This window comes from Balaenoptera borealis (genome assembly GCF_965194805.1).
Source record: "Balaenoptera borealis genome assembly, chromosome: 19".
NCBI lineage: Eukaryota > Metazoa > Chordata > Mammalia > Artiodactyla > Balaenopteridae > Balaenoptera > Balaenoptera borealis.
The window spans coordinates 7,092,282-7,113,259 of NC_138878.1; the positions used below are offsets into that span (position 1 = coordinate 7,092,282).

The 20,978-nt window shown below is 38.5% G+C and overlaps 1 protein-coding gene across 1 annotated transcript in view; it reads left to right on the forward strand.

The window, feature by feature from the left end:
* CDYL2 (chromodomain Y like 2) overlaps positions 1–20,978 on the forward strand; it is a 175,977-nt gene that overhangs the window by 97,640 nt on the left and 57,359 nt on the right. The window lies entirely within an intron of this gene.

Below are 20,978 nucleotides of genomic sequence, written 5' to 3' on the forward strand. Positions count from 1 at the left end.
TTAATTTAATTTTTGGCTGCATTGAGTCTTCGTTGCTGTGCGCAGGCTTTCTCTAGTTGCGGCAAGTGGGGGCTACTCTTTTTTTTTTTTTTAGCCAGTGAGAGCAGACCCTTCACACCTATCCCTGCCCAGGTTCCTGGAACTGGTGGAGAAAATGGGACAGGCATGGGGTGTGTGTGAGACGACATTTCCCTAGGGCTATTTTTTTTTTAAATAAATTTATTTATTTATTTATTTATTTTTGGCTGTGTTGGGTCTTCGTTTCCGTGCGAGGGCTTTCTCTAGTTGCGGCGAGCGGGGGCCACTCTTCATCACGGTGCCTGGGCGTCTCACTATCGCGGCCTCTCTTGTTGCGGAGCACAGGCTCCAGACATGCAGGCTCAGTAATTGTGGCTCACGGACCCAGTTGCTCCGCGGCATGTGGGATCTTCCCAGACCAGGGCTCGAACCCATGTCCCCTGCATTGGCAGGCAGATTCTCAACCACTGCGCCACCAGGGAAGCCCCAAGGGGGCTACTGTTCGTTGTGGTGCATGGGCTTCTCATTGCGGTGGTTTCTCTTGTTGTGGAGCACGGGCTGTAGGCATGCGGGCTTCAGTAGTTGTGGCACGCGGGCTCAGTAGTTGTGGCTCGTGGGCTCTAGAGCACAGGCTCAGTAGTTGTGGTGCACGGGCTTAGTTGCTCCGTGGCAGGTGGGATCTTCCCAGACCAGGGCTTGAGCCTGTGTCCCCTGCATTGGCAGGCGGATTCTTAACCACTGCGCCACCAGGGAAGTGCCTGTCTCTTTTTTTTTTTTTTTTAATTGATGAACGTACGTTGACACATCATTGTCGCTCAAAGTCCATAGTTAACCTTAGGGTTCACTTTTGGGGTTGTACGTTCTGTGGGTTTGGAGACGTGTGTAATGACATGTATCCATCATTATAATACACAGAATAGTTTGACCCCCCCTAAAAATCATCTGTGCTCCGCCTGTTCATCCCTCTCTCCCCACCCCCTGGCAAACATGGATTATGGACCTAAATGTATATGTGAGGGTCTCTGTGGATGTCCACTCTTTCATTCCTGTTATAGGTAATTTGGGTTTTCACTTTCTTTGTTGTTATGTCTGGCTAGAGGTTTATCAATGTTACAGTTCTTTAAAAGAACCAGCTTTCGACTTCATTGATATTGTCTTTAATGTTAGTGTTTTTAATTTCATTTATTTCTGTTCCTACCTTTATTATTATTTTCTTCCTTCTGTTAGCTTTGAGTGTAATTTGCTCTTTGTTCTAGTTTCTTAAGGTGGAAGCTTAGATTATTTATTTTATTTTATTTTTATTATTAATATTTTTTTGGCCATGCCACACCACATGTGAGATCTTAGTTCCCTGACCAGGGATCAAACCGCTCCCCCTGCAGTGGAAGCCCAGAGTCTTCTGCCAGGGAAGTCCCAGATTATTTATTTTAGACCTTTCTTTTTTTTCTTACAACAGAATGTAATGCTATAAATTTCCCTCTGAACACTGTTTCACCTGCCTTCCACAAATTTTGATATGTTGTATTCATGTAATTTTCATTTAGTTTAAAATATTTTATAATGTCTCTTGAGACTTCTTTCACCCATGGGGTAATTTAGAAGTGGGTGGTTTAATTTCTAAATGATTAAACTATATCTGAGATTTCCAGATATAGTTTAGTTAATTTGTAGTTTAATTTTTTTACGGTCAGAGAACATAGTTTGCATGATTTTCATTCTTCTGAGCTTTTTAAAGTTTGTTTTATGGCCTAGAGTATGGTAAATGTTCCATGTGCCCTTGAAAGGAATGTGTATTTTGTGTGAGATTTTTTATAAATGTCAGTTAGGTCAAGGTGATTCATAGTGTTTTTAAGGAATTTGGTATCCATACTGATTTCATCTTTTCTTGTTCTGTTAATTACTGAGAGTAATACTGAACTCTCCAACTATAATGTGTATTTGTCTCATTCTTCCAGTTTTCTGTTTTTGCTTTGCATATTTGTAACTCTTTTTAAGTGCATAAATATTTTGTATTGTTGTATGTTCTTGGAATATTGACTCTTTTATTGTTATGTTAATGTTCCTGTTTGTCTTTAGTAGTATTCTTTGTTTGGAACTCTACTTTTTCTGATATTAATATAACTGCTGAAGCCTTATTATTGTTTCACAGTATATGTTCCCATCATTTTACTTTTAACCTATGTCTTTAGATTGAAAGTAGATTACTTAGAAACAACATCACTTTTTAAAATCCAATTCAATATTGTCTTTTACTTTGATGTTTATACCCTTTACATTAATGTAATTATTTATATATTGATACTTGTATTAAAATGTTGCTATTTTTTGTTTGCTTCATCTATTTTTTCATTTTTCTGCCTTCTGAGCTAAAAATTTCAAAAAAGTTCAGCATTTCTCGTGATTCTTTTTTTATCTTGGCAGTTATTTATATCTCTTGTTTAATTTTAAAACTAATTGCCCTAAAGTTTGCATTACATGTATTTACCCAGTTTACTTTTATATAACTTGCACTGCATCATTGTAGTTTAATGACCTGACAACAGTATATTCCCATTTCCCTTCTGCCTTTGTTCTATTGTTGTCATACATGTTACTTGTACGTATGCCATGAACACACAATGCATTGCTGCTCTTTTTGCTTGAGATAGTCATTTAACTTTAGAGCAATTCAAGGTAAGGAAAAAAAGTTTTATTTTTACCTTCATTTATCCCACTTCCAGGCCTCTGGATTTCTTTGTGTAGATCCAAGTTTCTGTCTGGTTATCATATTCCTTCTATCTGAAGAACTTCCTTTAACATTTTGTGTAGAATAAGTCTGCTGGAGATTAATTCCCTTAGTTTTTGTCTGAGAAATTTTTCCTTTTTCTTTTTTGAAGGACAAGTTCTTGCTTGACCATTTTTTTCTTTCGTCACCTTTAAGATGTTATTTTACTCTGCTGTCATGCATGGTTTTTGATAAAGAGTCTGATATAATGCTTATTTTTGTTCCTAGATATGAAATGCATCTTTTTTTCTCTGACTGACTGCAAGATTTTCTGTTTGTATTTTGTTTTCTGCAGTTTCAGTATGATATGAGTTAGTATATTGCACTGTATTATATTGTTTTCTTTTGCGGGAGGAGTATTTATCCTGCTCAGTGTTTTCTGAGCTATTGGATTAGTGTTTTGGTACGGTCATCAATTTTGAAAATTTTTGGCTATTCAGTTTTCAAATATTTCTTCTGCCTATTCTCCCTTTCTTTTCCCTCTGGGATTCCACTGACATGTATGTCAGACTATCTGATATCATTCTGCAGCTCTTAGATGCCCTGTTTTTTTCCTGCTTTTTTTCTCTGTGTTTCAATTTGGTTTAGTTTCTATTGACCTACCTTCAAGTTTTCTGATTTTCTTCCTCAGCTATGTCGAGTCTACTGATCAGTCTATATCTTGAAATTCTCATATTTCTTATTATGTTGTTGATTTCTAGCATTTTTGCTTGATTATTTCTTATCGTTTCCTTCTTTCCACTGAGTTTTTCTCTTTGATCTTGCGCCGTTCATCTTCTCCATTAGAGCTGGTGTCCAGTGGCATCTGCTCAAGGTAAGTATCAAATTCAGTCTCTCTCTGCAAGCATCTGAGATTTTGGGCTAGTTGTTTTCCCCTCAATATCTGTTCTGTGGTGAGTTCTAGGCAAGTCATGAACATGAGTTTGTCTGGACTTTTGTTATTCTTGTTCTTACTCTTTAAAGCAGGGAGCAGTTGTTTTCCAGCTCTACAAACTAAGCAGAAACTGGAAGCCTAGTACATAGAGTTTTCTTCTCTGTCATTTTCTTGTTGATTCAGAATTTTATTAGAACAAATTTTGAAATTATGTATTGTGTGATTTTTGTTATGTTTTCTAATGTATTGAGATTTAACTGAAGTGTAATATGTCATTGTTTTTGTGAATACTTGATGCATATTCGAAGAGAATGTGTAGTTTCATTATGGAGCAATGTTGATAGTGAATTATTTATTTTATTAAGCATTTGCTAAACTTTGTAAGTTCTGGTCAAGTCAAATTTTTTTATATTAATTATGTCACATTTTCTAGACATACAAGATATATAATCATATTATCTAATATAGTGATAATTTGTCTTCTGTTTCTATATTCATGTCTCCTTTTCTTGTTTTGTATTTTCATATGTTGCTCTGTCACCCAAAATAGTTCAATAGCGAAATAATTGTACATATTTTGTTTTGATCTTGACATCAGTGTAAGTGCTTATTAAATTTTACTCTTAGAATTGGTGCAGTCTTCCAGTTTGATATTGCTTTTCTTTGTCATATATATTTTAGTCCCTTTTTTGTGGGGAGAGGTGGTCTGGAATGAATTTAAAATTTGGGTAATTAACTTTTCAGCATCTGTTAAGATCATCTCATTTTTTTCTTCTTTGACCAATTAATATGGAACTTCCTCTTAGACTTTTAAATTTAACCGTTCTGTCACTTTGAGATATTTTATCCTTTAAATATATTACTCCTGTTTTTTAGTTCTATATAAAATGCTTATATCATATTGATCAGTGAAATTGTTATATATATTTTATTGTTATGCTGTCTTTTATAAGTTTTCATGAAGGCAATGATAGATTTGTTCAGTGGATTTGAAAGCATTCCATTTTTTCTCTCTGCACTAAAATCATTTCTGTACTGTGGGAACTACCTATTTCTTAAACATTGGTAAGATTCCTGGGTAAACCTATTTTAGGGTAGAACCTTTTCTTAAAAAATTATTTAATAACTATCCATTTTTTCCTAGGGTTGTTATTCTGTTCAGATGTTTAACTTTAATAACTATATCTGCTTCTTTCCTGGTTATTGGTCTGTTTATACTTTCATCTTCTGAGTCATTTTTGCTAATGCATATATTATTTCATAATAAGCATTTCACCTGTTTTCAAACTTTTCATCATGTTAGAAGACATGGTATTATATGCATTTATTTTACATCTGTTATATTCTCATTTCATTTATGATTCATTTTATTTGTATTTTCTCTGTTTTTCCTTCAATGGGATTTACCAGAAATTTATCTGTTTTATTGCCTTGCCTCAAAAATCAGTTCTTGTAATGTGCTGTTTTGATTCCCTTCTGATTTCCTTTACTGTATATTTTTCAGATATTTTCTTAGTGGTTCTATGAGATTTACCATTAACATCCTAAGTGTATAGCAGTCTATTGGATTGATATCAGTGCAGCTTCAATATCGTACAAAACTCTGCTTGTATATAAACTCTGCTTCCCTTTCCCCCATTTATGTTGTTATTATCACAGATTACATCTTTATATATTCTATACTCATCAATATACATTTATAATTATTGCTTTATGCATTTGTCTTTTATGTCATATAGGAAACACGTACAGAAGTAGTTGCACATCAGAAATACAGTAGTGCTGGCTTTTATATTACCTATGTGGTTATCATTTCTGGAGTTCTTTAATCTTCATGTTGCTTCAAGTTATTATGTTGTATCCTTTCATTTCATCCTAAAGGACTCCCTTTAGCATTTCCTGTAAAGCAAGTTTCCTAATAATATTATCACCTGATAATATTTCTGTTTACCTGGGAATATCATAATTTCTCCTTCATTTTTTTTTTTTATAAAGACAGTGAAATAGAGAGAAAGTCTTTTTTTAAAATTTATTTATTTATTTTATGGCTGTGTTGGGTCTTCGTTTCTGTGCGAGGGCTTTCTCTAGTTGTGGCAAGTGGGGGCCACTCTTCATCGCGGTGCGCGGGCCTCTCACTATTGCGGCCTCTCTTGTTGCGGAGCACAGGCTCCAGACGCGCAGGCTCAATAATTGTGGCTCACGGGCCTAGTTGCTCCGCGGCATGTGGGATCTTCCCAGACCAGGGCTCAAACCCGTGTCCCCTGCATTGGCAGACAGATTCTCAACCACTGCGCCACCAGGGAAGCCCTCTCCTTCATTTTTAAAGGGTAGTTTTGCCAGATGTAGAATTTTTTCACCAGTTTTTAAAAATTGAATGATTTACAATGATTCAGGTGTACAGCAAAGTGATTCAATTATTTATTCAATATATGTATATATATATTCTTTTTTCAGATTCTTTTCCATTATAGGTTATTACAAGATACTGAATATAGTTCCCTGTGCTATACAGTAGGTCCTTGTTGTTTATCTGTTTTATATATGGTAGTGTGTATATGTTAATCCCAAACTCCTAATTTATCCCTCCCTCCCTTTCCCTTTTGGTAACCATAAGTTTTTCTATGTCTATTTCTGTTTTGTAAATAAGTTCATTTGTATCATTTTTTTAGATTCCACATATAAGTGATATCATATATTTGTCTTTCTCTGTCTGACTTACTTAGTACAATGATCTCTAGGTCCATCCATCTTCCTGCAAATGGCAATATTTCATTCTTTTTTATGGCTGAGTAATAATCCATTGTATATATATATATATATATATATATATATATATATATATACCACGTCTTCTTTATCCATTTATGTGCTGATGGGCACTTAGGTTGCTTCCATACCTTGGCAATTGAAAATAATGCTGCTGTGAACATTGGGGTGCATGTATATTCAGATGTAAATTTTTGGTTGACAGTTTTTTCTTTTAGCACTTTAAATGTGTGATTCCACTGCCTTCTGGCCTCCATGGTTTCTGATTGGAAATTGACTGTTAATCCTATTGAGGATCCCTTGTATGTGATGAATCATTTGCTTGCTGCTTTTAAGATCCTCTCTTTGAGTTTGTCTTTCAGTTGTTCGATTGTAATGTATCTCAGTGTTGACCTCTTTGAGCTTATCCTATTTTGAGTTTGTTGAGCCTCTCGAATATGTACACTTACATCTTTTATCAAATTTGGATGATTTTGGCCATTATTTCTTTAAATATTCTTTCTGCCCCTTTCTCTTTTTCCTTTTCTTCCAGAACTCCTATTATGTGTGTATGTTGTTACTCTTGACAGTGTCCCACAGGTCTCTTGGGCTCTGTTTATTTTCCTCTATTTTGTACTTTCTGCTTCTCAGACTGGATCATTTTAATTGAACTATCTTCAAATTTGCCGATTCTTTCTTCTGCCTTTTCACATCTTTTATTGAAACTCTCTTGTGAATTTTTCATATATGTTATTGTGCTTTTTGTCTCCCAGATTTCTTTTGTTCCTTTTCATAATTTTCATTGCTTTATTGATGTTTTCTATTTGTTGAGACATTGTTGTCCTGGCTTACTTTAACTCTTTGTCCATGGTTTTCTCTAGCCCTTTGAGAATACTTAAGACAGTTAATTCAAAGCCTTTGTCTAGTAAGTCCAACGTCTTTCCTTCCTTAGGGGAAATTTCTGTTAATTTCTTCTGTGAATGGGCCATATTTCTTGTTTCTTTGAATGTTTCATAATTTCTTATTGAAGACTGGACAGTTTGAATATTATAATGTGGTAACTCTGGAAATTAGACTTTCCCCCCTTGTCAGGGTTTGTTCTTGTTGCTTGTTGTGGACTGTTGCTGTTTGTTTAGAGGCTTTTCTAAACTGTTTTTTTAAAGTCTGTACTCTTTGTCATGTATGGTCTATGAACTCTCTGTTCCTTTAGCTTGTGTTAAGCTGGTTGTGACAGATTTCCTTGCATGCCAGGAGAAATAAATAAGGAAGTAAAGAATAGAAATAAAGGAAGGAAGAGAGGGAGGGAGGAAGGAAGGAAGGAAGGAAGCAAGCCTCCCTCTGGCTTTTCAGATTGGCTCTGTGTTGGGACATTCCTGCAATGCTTAGCCAGGGCATTTACAAGTCTGCCTTAGTCTTCACTTCCTGCATGCACTAAGTTTAGAGATCAGCCAGAGGGGAAAGTTTTAGGACCATCTTTTCTGGGCATGCATCCTGCCTTGGGCATGTATGTAGCTTTTTTGAATCCCCGAATTTCCCAAGGAAACTCTTCATCTTTTCTTCCCAGGCTTTTGGTGCATCTGTTGTTTTTCTCACCTGTACTCTTCTGTCCCATTTGGCAGCAGATTGTGCATTTGCATACATTGTTTTGAAAGAATGACTCTGCATAGCTATTTTCCAACCTAAGTAAGTTTTGAGCAATACAAAAACAAGTGCTTATGTCATTCCTCAGGTAGCCCCTAGACAAGTTAGAACAAACACAGTTCTTTGAGGATAAGGATTGCTTTTCTTCCTCCAGAACCAAGGACCGTGGTTCCATACTGGGGATGTGGGCTGCTTTATTCAAGACTGCTACTGAGCTGGGGAGTGGGTAGGGCAAGACTAAGTAAAAATGACAAAAAGCTTTCCTACTGTTTTTGAGCTGTGTTTTTCTTGATTCAGCCTTCAGTTTGGTTGCTACAAACCTTGTTTTCCAGAATTCTAAAACAGTTGATTCTGACGTTTTTGCTTGATGTTTCAGTGTTTCTGTGGAGAAACAAACCCTTGGAGCTGCCTACTCTGCCATTTTTGCTCTTTATTTCAAAAATCAGTTTTTGAATGTCAGTGAGTTCAGCTTTTTTACATTTTCTAGTTTGTTAATTTCTGCTTTGATATTTATTCTGTCCTGTTCCTGCCCAAGAGTGTTTGTTTTCTTTTACTGCTTACTGAGGGTAGATGTTTTAACTTCTTCCTTCCATCTTTATTTCTGCCTCCCAACTATTCGACTATATGTGTACGCATTTTTTGATGTAAAAAAAATGTTATTGTAGTTTTTTCTTAGCTCTTTATTTGATGGTTACTTAGGGTCCTTTGTTCATTTATAAGTGGTTGGGATTTACTTTAAAATTGTGTTATCTAGTATTATAGTACTGTATGTATTTAGAGATCACAGTCTGTAAAATATCTTCTTTTTTGGCATTCATTAGGGATTTTTTTCCTCTTACATTTTCGTATTTAATCAAGTTTTATAAGTGTTCCATGGATGATTTTCTTGAAATTTGTAGAGTTTATTTTCTTTACAGATTATGCAGTTAAAAGTTAGTGTTCATACAAATATATGTAATATTTACTTGAGCAACCATCATATTTATATGTCAGATTCTTTATATCCATATTTTTCATCTGCTTGATCTGTCTCAGTCTGAAAGTAGTGAGTTTAAGTCTCCAGTTCAAATTGCTTCTACCAATTTTCTGTTGAATTTTTAAAAGTTATTTTTGGGTCTGTTATTTGATACAGAAAAGTTCATAACTATTATGTATTTAGTGAGTATTTTCTAATTAAAAAAACTTCCTTTCCTATTTAATGCATTTTTGCTCCTCAAATTTTACTTTGATATTCTTTACAAAATTTCATCCTGCCTGATATAGTTTTGTTCTTTCTTTTATTTTTTATTACTAAGCGAATAAGTATATAATGAGTACTTGGAATTGTTAGATTTTATGATTGTTGTTCCCATTATTCATATGCTTTTTTTAAAGTTTTCACGTAACCTGCAATTGTACGTTAAAAACTTGAAATAATTATGGATTTTCAGAAGAGTTATATAGTACAAAGTTTCCATATACCCCTTAACCAGTATTTACATCTTACACCATGTACATTTATAAAAACTAAGAAATTAACATTGGTGCTACACTGTAAACTCACCTACAGACTTTATTAGGATTTCACCAGTGTTTCCATGAACATCCTTTTCTGTTTCAGGATCCAGTCCAGGATACCACATTGCATTTAGTTACTGCTTTTCCTCAGTCACCTCCAATCTAAGGCCATATCTTGGTCTCCTTGTAGTTTGTGACCTTGATACTTTTCCAGTGTACTGGTCAAGTATTTTGTAGACTGTCCTTCAGTTTGGGTTTGTCTGATGTGTAATCAATAGGTTATGGATTTGGGGGATTATACCACAAAGGGGAAGTGCACGTCTCAGTGAATCAGATCAGAGTATACATGGCAGCAACACGATTTATGCAGGTGTTGTAACCTTGATCACTGGTGTGGGCCAGGGTTCTGCACCGTACAGGTACTCTTTTTTTCCTTTGCATACTCTGTTTGTTAGAAAGGGGTCATTAAGTCCAGTCACTTAAGGGGAGAGGAATTAAGCAGCACCTCCTAAAGGGAAGAGGATCAATTGGTGGGCATCTGTTAAAACTACCATGATAGTTCATAAATATGTCGGGGGAGATATTTTCAGGCTATGCAAATATCCTATTTCTCTTTAAAGTTTTACCAACTAGTTTTAGCATCCATCTGAGGCTCTTGTCTGTAGCAGTTATTACTGTGGTGCTCTAATGGTGATTTTTCTATTTCCCTTATTCTTTTTACATTTATCATTTGGAATTCAGCTATAAGGAATATTTGTCCCTTCTCCCATTTGTTTATTTATTCCAGAGCCAGCAAGCTTTTTCTGCAATGGACCATATAGCAAATATTTTAGTTTTTGTGGACCATACAGTCTCTGTTACACAACTAACTCTGATAGCGTGAAGCACCATAGATGATACATAAATGAATGGGCGTGGTGTGTTCCAATGAATCTTTATTCTTAAAAACAGACACTGGGCCAGATTTGGCCTGCAGGCCAACTTCTGATAATTAATTCATTTATTTATATCAGGTGAACTCATGGGTATTTATTTTATTCTTTAGGTTATACATGTAGTACTATCACTATTTTCTTATTCAAATTATTCCAGCTTTGGTCACTGGGAGCTCTTTCAGTTGGCTCCTTTGGCATTCCCCTGCCATCATTTGGGGTTGATTGATTGATTGATTGATTGACTGAACATTTCTTATTTTCTGGAATTATGAGATCCTCCAGGCTCATATTTTTAATGGGTTAGTTTATGTTTTGTCCTTTAACAAACAAAATGTCTTCCTCCTTCCTTTTCAACTGAAGGTCCACTTGACTGGTTTTAGAATTCTTAAGTTTACAATATTTATGTTTTCAACTTCTGTACCATTTTGGATGGAGGAAGGTTGGGGTGTGAGGTGGGGAGTTTAATTTTTTGAAATTAAGTTTTGCAAGAATAGAAATAAAGTTGATTTATTCTCAACCTTTGCTTCCCCCATCAGAGATCATTTTTAAATTTTTATTTATTTATTTATTTATCTATGGTTCATTTATGGCTGTGTTGGGTCTTCGTTTCTGCGTGAGGGCTTTCTCTAGTTGCGGCAAGTGGGGGCCACTCTTCATCGCGGCGCGTGGGCCTCTCACTATCGCGGCCTCTCTTGTTGCGGAGCACAGGCTCCAGACGCGCAGGCTCAGTAATTGTGGCTCACGGGCCCAGTTGCTCTGCGGCATGTGGGATCTTCCCAGACCAGGGCTCGAACCCGTGTCCCCTGCATTGGCAGGCAGATTCTCAACCACTGCACCACCAGGGAAGCCCCAGAGATCTTTTTTTGACCTACAGACTTAAGATACAGAGATCTCTTCTGTTATGCCTTACTAATGTTCTTGTCCCATTTTGATTTTTTTCCCTTTGTCAGACTTACATTGCTTGGGTCTCCGTTAACCCTCCTGGATGCCTACACTCATTTTCCTTAATGTTTTCTTTAAAAACCTCTGTGTCCTTTTCTTCTGCGTTCTTGGAGAGCTCTTCAAGTATGTCGTATACATCACTGATTTCATTTTCTGCATGTTGGCTCTGTCCTTTCCTGGTTCCAATGGGAATTTTATTTCTTTGCCTGTGGGTTTTTTTTTTTTTTCTTTTTCCCCCTTTGGTTTCCTTACATCCTTTCTTATGTAAATGGGTCTTCTTTCAATTCAGTTCCCTACTCAACCTATTTATTTCATTTCATCATTTATCTTTTTTTCCTCTCTCTATCTTTTAAAAACAGAGGCCATATTTTCTGTAGTCTTTGAAAACATGACACAAATGCTATCCAGAAATGTATAGTAGTACTTTTCTTAGTAGGATATTACTGAGAATTTTTAGTTATGATCTTGTTCTGATGTGTTTTAGAAGTTTTTTTTTTTCCATTTCTAATTTTATTGATTTGAGTCCTCTCCCTCTTTTTCTTGATGAGTCTGGCTAATGGTTTATCAATTTTGTTTATCTACTCAAAGAACCAGCTTTTAGTTTTGTTGATCTTTGCTGTTGTTTTCTTTGTTTCTATTTCATTTATTTCTGCTCTGATTTTTATGATTTCTTTCCTTCTGCTAACTTTGGGTTTTGTTTCTTCTTGTTTCTCTAGTTCCTTTAGGTGTAAGGTCAGATCGTTTATTTGAGATTTTTCTCGTTTCTTGAGGTAGGCTTGTATTGCTATAAACTTCCCTCTTAGAACTGCTTTTGCTGCATCCCATAGGCTTTGGATCATCGTGTTTTTGTTGTCATTTGTCTCTAGGTATTTTTTGATTTCCTCTTTGATTTCTTCAGTGATCTCTTGGTTATTTAGTAACGTATTGTTTAGCCGCCATGTGTTTGTGTTTTTTAGGTTTTTTTTCCCTGTAATTGATTTCTAATCTCATAGCCTTGTGGTCAGAAAAGATGCTTGATATGATTCCAATTTTTTAAAATTTACTGAGGCTTGATTTGTGACCCAAGATGTGATCTATCCTGGAGAATGTTCCGTGTGCACTTGAGAAGAAAGTGTAATCTGCTGTTTTTGGACAGAATGTCCTGTAAATATCAATTAAATCTATCTGGTCTTTTGTGTCATTTAAAGCTTGTGTTTCCTTATTAATTTTCTGTTTGGATGATCTGTCCATTGGTGTAAGTGAGGTGTTAAAGTCCCCCACTATTATTGTGTTACTGTTGATTTCCTCTTTTATAGCTGTTAGCAGTTGCCTTATGTATTGAGGTGCTCCTATGTTGGGTGCATATATATTTATAATTGTTATATCTTTTTATTGGATTGATCCCTTGATCATTATGTAGTGTCCTTCCTTGTCTGTTGTAACATTCTTTATTTTAAAGTCTATTTTATCTGATAGGAGTATTGCTACTCCAGGTTTCCTTTGATTTCCATTGGCATGGAATATCTTTTTCCATCCCCTCACTTTCAGTCTGTATATGTCCCTAGGTCTGAAGTGGGTCTCTTGTAGACAGCATATATATGGGTCTTGTTTTTGTATCTGTTCATCAAGCCTGTGTCTTTTGCTTGGAGCATTTAATCCATTCACGTTTAAGGTAATTATCAAAATGTATGTTACTGTTACCATTTTCTTAATTGTTATGGGTTTGTTTTTGTAGGTCCTTTTCTTCTCTTGTGTTTCCCACTTAGAGAAGTTCCTTTAGCACTTGGTAGAGCTGGTTTGGTGGTGCTGAATTCTTTTAGCTTTTGTTTGTCTATAAAGCTTTTGATTTCTCCGTTGAGTCTGAATGAGATCCTTGCCGGGTAGAGTAATGTTGGTTGTAGGTTCTTCCCTTTCATCACTTTAAATATATCATGCCACTCCCTTCTGGCTTGTAGAGTTTCTGTTGAGAAATCAGCTGTTAACCTTATGGAAGTTCCCTTGTATGTTATTTGTTGTTTTTCCCTTGTTGCTTTCAATGATTTTTCTTTGTCTTTAATTTTTGCCACTTTGATTACTATGTGTCTCGACGTGTTTCTCCTTGGGTTTATCCTGCTTGGGACTCTCTGCGCTTCCTGGACTTGGGTGGCTATTTCCTCTCCCATATTAGGGAAGTTTTCAACTATAATCTCTTCAAATATTTTCTCGGGTCCTTTCTCTCTCTTTTCTCCTTCTGGGACCCCTATAATGCGAATGTTGTTGCATTTAATGTTGTCCCAGAGGTCTCTTAGGCTGTCTTCATTTCCTTTCATTCTTTTTTCTTTATTCTGTTCTGTGGCAGTGAATTCCACTATTCTGTCTTCCAGGTCACTTATCTGTTCTTCTGCCTCAGTTATTCTGCTCTTTATTTATTTATTTATTTATTTATTTATTTATAGCTGTGTTGGGTCTGCACTTCCATGCGAGGGCTTTCTCTAGTTGCGGCGAGCGGGGGCCACTCTTCATCACGGTGCACGGGCCTCTCACTCTCGTGGCCTCTCTTGTTGCGGAGCGTAAGCTCCAGACACGCAGGCTCAGTAATTGTGGCTCACGGGCCTAATTGCTCCGCAGCATGTGGAATCCTCCCAGACCAGGTCTCGAACCCATGTCCCCTGCATTGGCAGGCAGATTCTCAACCACTGCGCCACCAGGGAAGCCCCAGTTATTCTGCTCTTGATTCCTTCTAGTGTATTTTTCATTTCAGTTGTTGTATTGTTCATCTCTGTTTGTTCGTTCTTTAATTCTTCTAGGTCTTTGTTAAACCTTTCTTGCATCTTCTCGAGCTTTGCCTCCATTCTTTTTCTGAGGTCCTGTATCATCTTCACTATTACTATTCTGAATTCTTTTTCTGGAAGGTTGCCTATCTCCACTTCATTTAGTTGTTTTTCTGGGGTTTTATCTTGTTCCTTCATCTGGTGCATAGCCCTCTGCCTTTTCATCTTGTCTATCTTTCTGTGAATGTGGTTTTTGTTCCACAGGCTGCAGGATTGTAGTTCTTGCTTCTGCTCTGTTTTAGACGTTTTTATAAATACGTTACCAGTTTTTGTCTGTGTGCTGTTGATCAAAGAGAGGTCTCTCTGGTTTAGTGTTTTCCAACAGAGTGGGTATGGGAGTTCCTCTTGGTCCCCTCCTCACTTGGATGCTGCTGTGTTCCCCATTCAGACCCTCACCCGGATGCTGGCTTGAACTGCACGGCTATGAGCCGAATTTCTTGGTCTGCCAGCTGTTTCCTTAGTATATTGTAGTTTGACTGGACTGAGCGGGACATGCTACCTCTTCTTACTGCCTTCTTCTCTGACTAGATAATCTGAAGCAACCACCATCTTCTAGCCCTGAAACAGTCCATACCTGCTTGTCCCCAGAACTTGTCCCGTCTTTACTCTTCCCGAGGACTTCATACCCCAAGTTGTAAAGATGGGAGCCTGTGCCTCTCTACCTCCAAGGAAGCTGTCCCAGGATGTTGAAAGGATGCAGAAAGAGAGGTCCTTGTGGGTGTGGGGTTTGAGGTCCAGGATCTGGGGAATGTCCAAGGATGGCTGCTCTGGTGTATGTGTGGGCAGACGGCAGTTGTGGACATCATCTTCCTTTATTCCTTTTTGGCCTTGTTCTTCACATTCAGAGGTTAAGACATGTGCTAGTAACCCAAAGTTTCTCATCCAATGCCATCTGGTGCGAGGGGCCTTCCTTCCAGAGTCTGGAAAATCTTCGTTGGTGATCCTGGATTCCCGAGCTATTGTCATTTTATATACTCTTTTGGTTTGATGGGAAGCTGGGATAGGGAATATGACTGATGATTAGTCTGTTTCCCTTTGAACCGATGGAGAATTGGAGCAGGAGGGGAGGGAGGCCCACATGGCATGCTGGGGGACCCCAGGAGAGTCAAGCTCAGGAGGCTACTTTTTTTTTAAATTGAAGTATAGTTGATTTACAATGTTGTGTTAGTTTCAGGTATACAACAAAGTGATTCAGTTATACATACATATATATATATATCTATATCTATTCTTTTTCAGATTCTTTTCCATTATAGGTTATTACAAGATATTGAATGTAGTTCCTTGTGCTATATAGTAGGACCTTGTTGTTTATCTATTTTATAAATAGTGGTGTTTATCTGCTAATGCCAGACTCCTAATTTATCCCTCCCTCCCCTTTCCCCTTTGGTAACCATAAGTTTGTTTTTTATGTCTGAGTCTGTTTCCGTTTTCTAAATAAGTTTGTTTGTATTATTGTTTTTAGATTCCACATATAGGTGATACCATATGATATTTGTCTTTCTCTGTGTGACTTACTTCACTTAGTATGATAGGTGAAGTCCATCCATGTTGCTGCAAATGACATTATTTCATTTTTTATGGCTAAGTAATATTCCATTGTATGTATTATATACCAGCATATATATATATATATATAGCATATATATATATACACCACATCTTCTTTATCCATTCATCTGTTGATGGACATTTGTTTCTATGTTTTGGCTATTGTAAATAGTGCAGCTATGAATATTGGGGTGCATGTATCTTTTTGAATTAGAGTTTTCTTTGAGAGGCCACTTTTAAGCCATGTAAAGATGCTGTAGGTTTTCTGTGACCTGGCAGGAGTTGGGGGGAGCATCAGAAGTTGCACATATGCCATCAGCCTCAGTCAGGTTGGGCTCACTGAGCAAGAGTGGTGAGTGGATATGGTGGCATCATTGAAAGCATGGGGTCTGGAGCCAAGATGCATCAGACCAAGTCTTAGCTCTCTGCTGCTTGTCAGAGGTGGGGTCTTGGCCGAGGTCCTTAATCCCTGGGCGCCTCAGTTTTGTCCTTTATAAAAAAGAGAATAAAGTTACCTATGTCGTTCAGGTATTTTGAAGATTAAATGAGTTAATATGTATAATATTACATTACTGTGTAGGGATCACATAGGACAGTGGCTGGCATTTGGTAAATGCTGAGTGAATGTTAGGTGGTGGTGGTGTTATTGGGTCACCTGCCAGTGAACAGCTGAGGAGGCTATCCGGCTGCCTGGAGAGGCCTCTCTCTGGTCCACATTTTCTCCATCTCTGAAGGCCCCATCCCTTCTCAGAGGAACCTCCCTGTTCATCCAATTTGAAGTAGCCATTCTTTGTCACAGCCCCTTTCTCTTCACCGTCAGAGCACTTTTCCTAATTGTTATCACCTGTGACTTCGTGCTCCCTCATTGAAGCGCTGTGTCCCCACCAGCCTGTGGGTGCCATGCTGGCGGTCTGTGGGTTCACCGTGGCCTGCGGTGCCTTGTGTACGGACACACATTACAGTGTTGGATGAAGGACTTCATGAAGTCGTTTCCTTCTTCAGTGCTTGTGGCCCACATGCTTGGCACCTTGCTTGCCCGGTTCTGGTGGCTTCCCACTGGTGAGGTGTAGCCAGGTGGCCAAGAACTTGGGCCGAGGAGTCAGACGAACTAGGGTTCCGATCTTGGCTAACCACCTACTGACTGTGTGATGGAGGGAAACTTACCTAACTTCTCTGAGCCTCAACTTCCTCACCTGTCAGTGGTGAGAATACTGCCAAGTGGAAAGCTTATAAGTTCTTAACACAGTTCCTGGAACTTAGCATGTACCACTAAAGGTGACTGTCATCATCCTTATTCCTAATGAGACAGCCATCCACTTGTCATCGTGGCACTGGTAATAATTGCCTCAGAATATCCTTGCCCCCACCTGCAGTAGAGCAGCATCTTGTGTTAGCGGGGATCACAGAGAGAACATGTTAGTTAATGATTTGGTTGAACTCAAAGGAATCATTCAGGGCCTCAGATCGCTTAACTTTGAATAGAGAAGGTGGCAGGTGTGTGAGCACATGCTTTTTTAATATCATTCACACATTCCTAGGTAACTACAGGGGAAGGGAATTGAGCATTGTTTCCATTTGGAGGGCCTAAGCCTCAGGTAGTGCACGAGGCCTGTGCAGGTAGCGTGGGCGCGGGACATAAAGAGCAGAGCTGCTAGCACCTGGGGGCCCAGGTCTCTGTCTTCAACAGGTGTGAGGCGTTGAGGACAGTGGCGGAGGTTGGGGGAGCTTAAGGAAAAGACAGGATTTCCAGACAGAGAATGTTGCAGTCATTTAACATTCAAGTCCTAAATAATGTAGGCTTTTGTTATCAACAGAACAGATTAGAGTTCTGGTTCTATTTGAGGATCTCCCGAGAAGAAGAGGAAAAGAGGGTCAGAAAACCTGTACAGGGATGTAAAGAAGGAGATTAGGTCCCAGGAGATGGCGCGTTCAAAGTCTGATGGGGTGTTTGGGAGCCAGCTCTCCTCTGAGCTCCTTGTGGGCATTTTCGTCTTTCAGAAAAAGCAGTTGTTTTTCTGAACCTGAAAATAACCTGTTTTTTACAAAAGGTTTAAACGATAGAAGAAATCATGTATATAAAATCACTTTGTCACCTGAAGTTTTATATTTCTCAGAGCAATTCCCCTCATCTCCTCGTAGTGCTTTGTGGTGTTCAAGACACTTTACTTTCTCAATCACACCTTATTCCTTTTAGTTCTCCCAACAACCTTGCAGGAAGCTGCTATTATTATTATTATTACTATTTCTGTTTGACAGATGGGGACACTGAGTCCCAGAGAGGCTGGGCAACTTGCCCAGGGTCAATGTGAATAGAAAGTGGAAGAGCCAATAGTTTTTCCCCTGCATGTCAGGCCATTAATAATCCTGTTAATACTGTTCATTGTTGGTATTGGGTTAATTTAAGTAGAAATGACTGTCAAGCCACCCAGTGGCTTTCTGGATGGGACCAGAGGTGGAAGCAGTGGCCTTTCTGTCCCTCATAAAGCCACTTGTGACTCAATCCTCCAGTAGCTAGGAGGGAAGAAAACCAGCTCTTCCCCCAGTGTGGCCCCAAGTAGCCATGTAGACACTCCGCCCTTGCTGACTGCCCAAGCTTCTCGAGCAGCCCTCCTCTGCACAGCCATCTCCCACACTTGGAAGGACTTATCTAAGTAGGTGGGTTCGACTCTGTCTTCTTCCCGGGGAGGAGTTGAGTGCCCTCAGGGGGTCGTGTTCTGCAGGGTGGAGACACATTATCTTTAGATACCACCCAGGTTTGTATTCACGGCAGGGTATGCAAGATTAAGTGACCTTTACTCTGGAATGCTAATCTCCTTATTTGTATATTCTCCACTGTCACCCTATGAGGTAGGTGCTGTTACTTCCCCCTTGTTAGGTGAGTCATCTGAGGTTTGGTAACTTGCTCAAGGACACAGGACTCCTAAGCAGGAGATTTAAACCAGATAGTCTCGCTCCATAGCATGTGTTCTTAAATACCATACTAAGTTCATGTTGATGAGTGTGTGCCATCTATCCATCCACCCATCCATTCCTGAACTCACCTCTCTACCCACCCTTTCACCTGTCACCCATCCATCTAGTCATCTGTCCATTTATAGATCTTTTCATCACCTACCCATCTCACTATCCTCCCATCCGTTTATCCATCTGTCTATCCACCCACCTACCCATCCCACTATTTACCCATCTGTTCATCCATCCAGCAAGGGTGGAGTGTCTACATGGCTTCTTGGGGCCACACTGGGGTAGCAGCTGGTTTTCCACTCTCCAGCCATCTGTTCATTCATCCATTCAGCCATCCATTTTTCCATCCATCCATCCATCCATCTACCCATCCATCCACCTACCCACCTATCACTGTGTTGGCTGTTTGTCTAACGTGGTTTTCTGCTTTATTCTGGGGAAGAAGTTTCTCCATTCTGGGAGCCAAGCACATGCTTTCTGAAGCTGGAGACCTCCACGCCAACACACATCCCTTAGCTCATAGCCCTTAGACATTTCTGGGCTTCCTCCTGACACTCCTAGGTTGGCCTTCTCAGGAATGCTGCTATTTCCAGCAGTGCCATGTTGCTTGTTCACTTTCCTTCCTCCGTTAACTTGCAGAGGGTTTCCCCCTTCAAAGTCCTACAAGTGTGCAAAGCTGCAGGCTCCTCCAGAGACACTCTTGACTTTCTGCAGCATTATCACAAATGAACACCCAGCTAGTCCCATTCCTTGATTCAGAGATTGGAAGTTGCATTCGTTTGGCGTGATTTTACTTTTTCAAGCTATTATAGAGTTTGTGTGATACATCTAGAAATTATGTAATAAATCTAAAACAGATGTTTACAGAGCATTTTATAAGGAAAGAAATTTTCATAGAAATAGGCCAATTTGATTTCAGATGGATCAATTAAGGAAACAATTTAAATTGTCTGTGAAGAAGCAGTATTATAAAGAGGCAATATGGCCTAGCTGTTTAGATATTTATTAAGTGCAAAGCAATGAAAGTCGTTTAATTATTTTGCGTAGCTTCTGTTGTATATAGATCATAGGGAGATAATCTCACTTATCAAAAATTTTTATTTTTTATTATGGAAAAATTTAGACACATAGAAATTCCAACATGCAGGCATAAACAGTTGTATAATGAACCCACATTTACCTATTACCCATCTTTAACAATTATCAACTGTAACTGTAACCGCTTCTCCCCTCTCATATTGGTTTTTTTTCCATGAGTTTCGAGGGCATATTCCTCACTTATTACTTCATTTCACTGGGTCGAATTCCATCCTAGAAAAGTACATTATCTTGACATTAAAATATAGTAAACTTTTGAATATAATTGTTTACTTTTTCATTGAAATTTAGCTCTTTTTTGGGTAGAGCACTGGAAATTTTCTGTCAATTTTTTTTTAATTAAAAATTTCAAATGTATAGCAAAGTTGAGAGAATAATAAGTGAAGCCTCACACACCCTTCACCCCGATTCACCAGTTATTAGCCTTCGGACTGGCATTTTCTAAGTGTGTTTTTCCATGTCTTGTTGAAGACAAGAGAGATTTACTTACTTTTGAAGGTACATAGACAGGAGTTACATGGCTCGAAAACCAGATATATGTTCAGATCTTCCTCTACCACCTCTTAGCCCTGCATTGTAGGCAGGTTGCTTCATACTTAATCCCTCATCTATCAAATGGGAGCATTAATAATGTACAGCCCGTGGGGTTATGCAAGGTACACAATAGGCGCTCAAAAAATGTCACCCATCACCTTACCGCGCAGCTGTACCCCCTATGTTGCAGCTGGGGGAGCCGAATGGGGGATATTGGGCTTCATTGATTCGAGTCATTTTTGGTCAATATGGAAGATTTTTATAGTTGAGAGAGAGTTGGTATGGCCTAATGATTAAGAAAAAAAACTTGGGGTGAGAGTGGTTCAGATCCCAGCTCTGCTCTTACCAGCTTGGAGCTTGGTTGGGAGACAATCTGTCAGCCCCACTTCCCTCTCTGTAAAGTGGGGATAGGAAGAACACCTACTGCATCGGGTTGTTGTCTGGAGAAAATGAAACGGGACCATCCATGCCCAGCATTTAGTAGCGTCTGCCTCACACATGCCCAGCCAATGTTACTAATCATTAGTGTCATTGTAAGTAAGGATACATTAGCAGAGTGCCTATAATGTAAACGCTCAATGTTACTTATTGTTATAAGCAACGGTGAAAAACAAACGCACACCAAA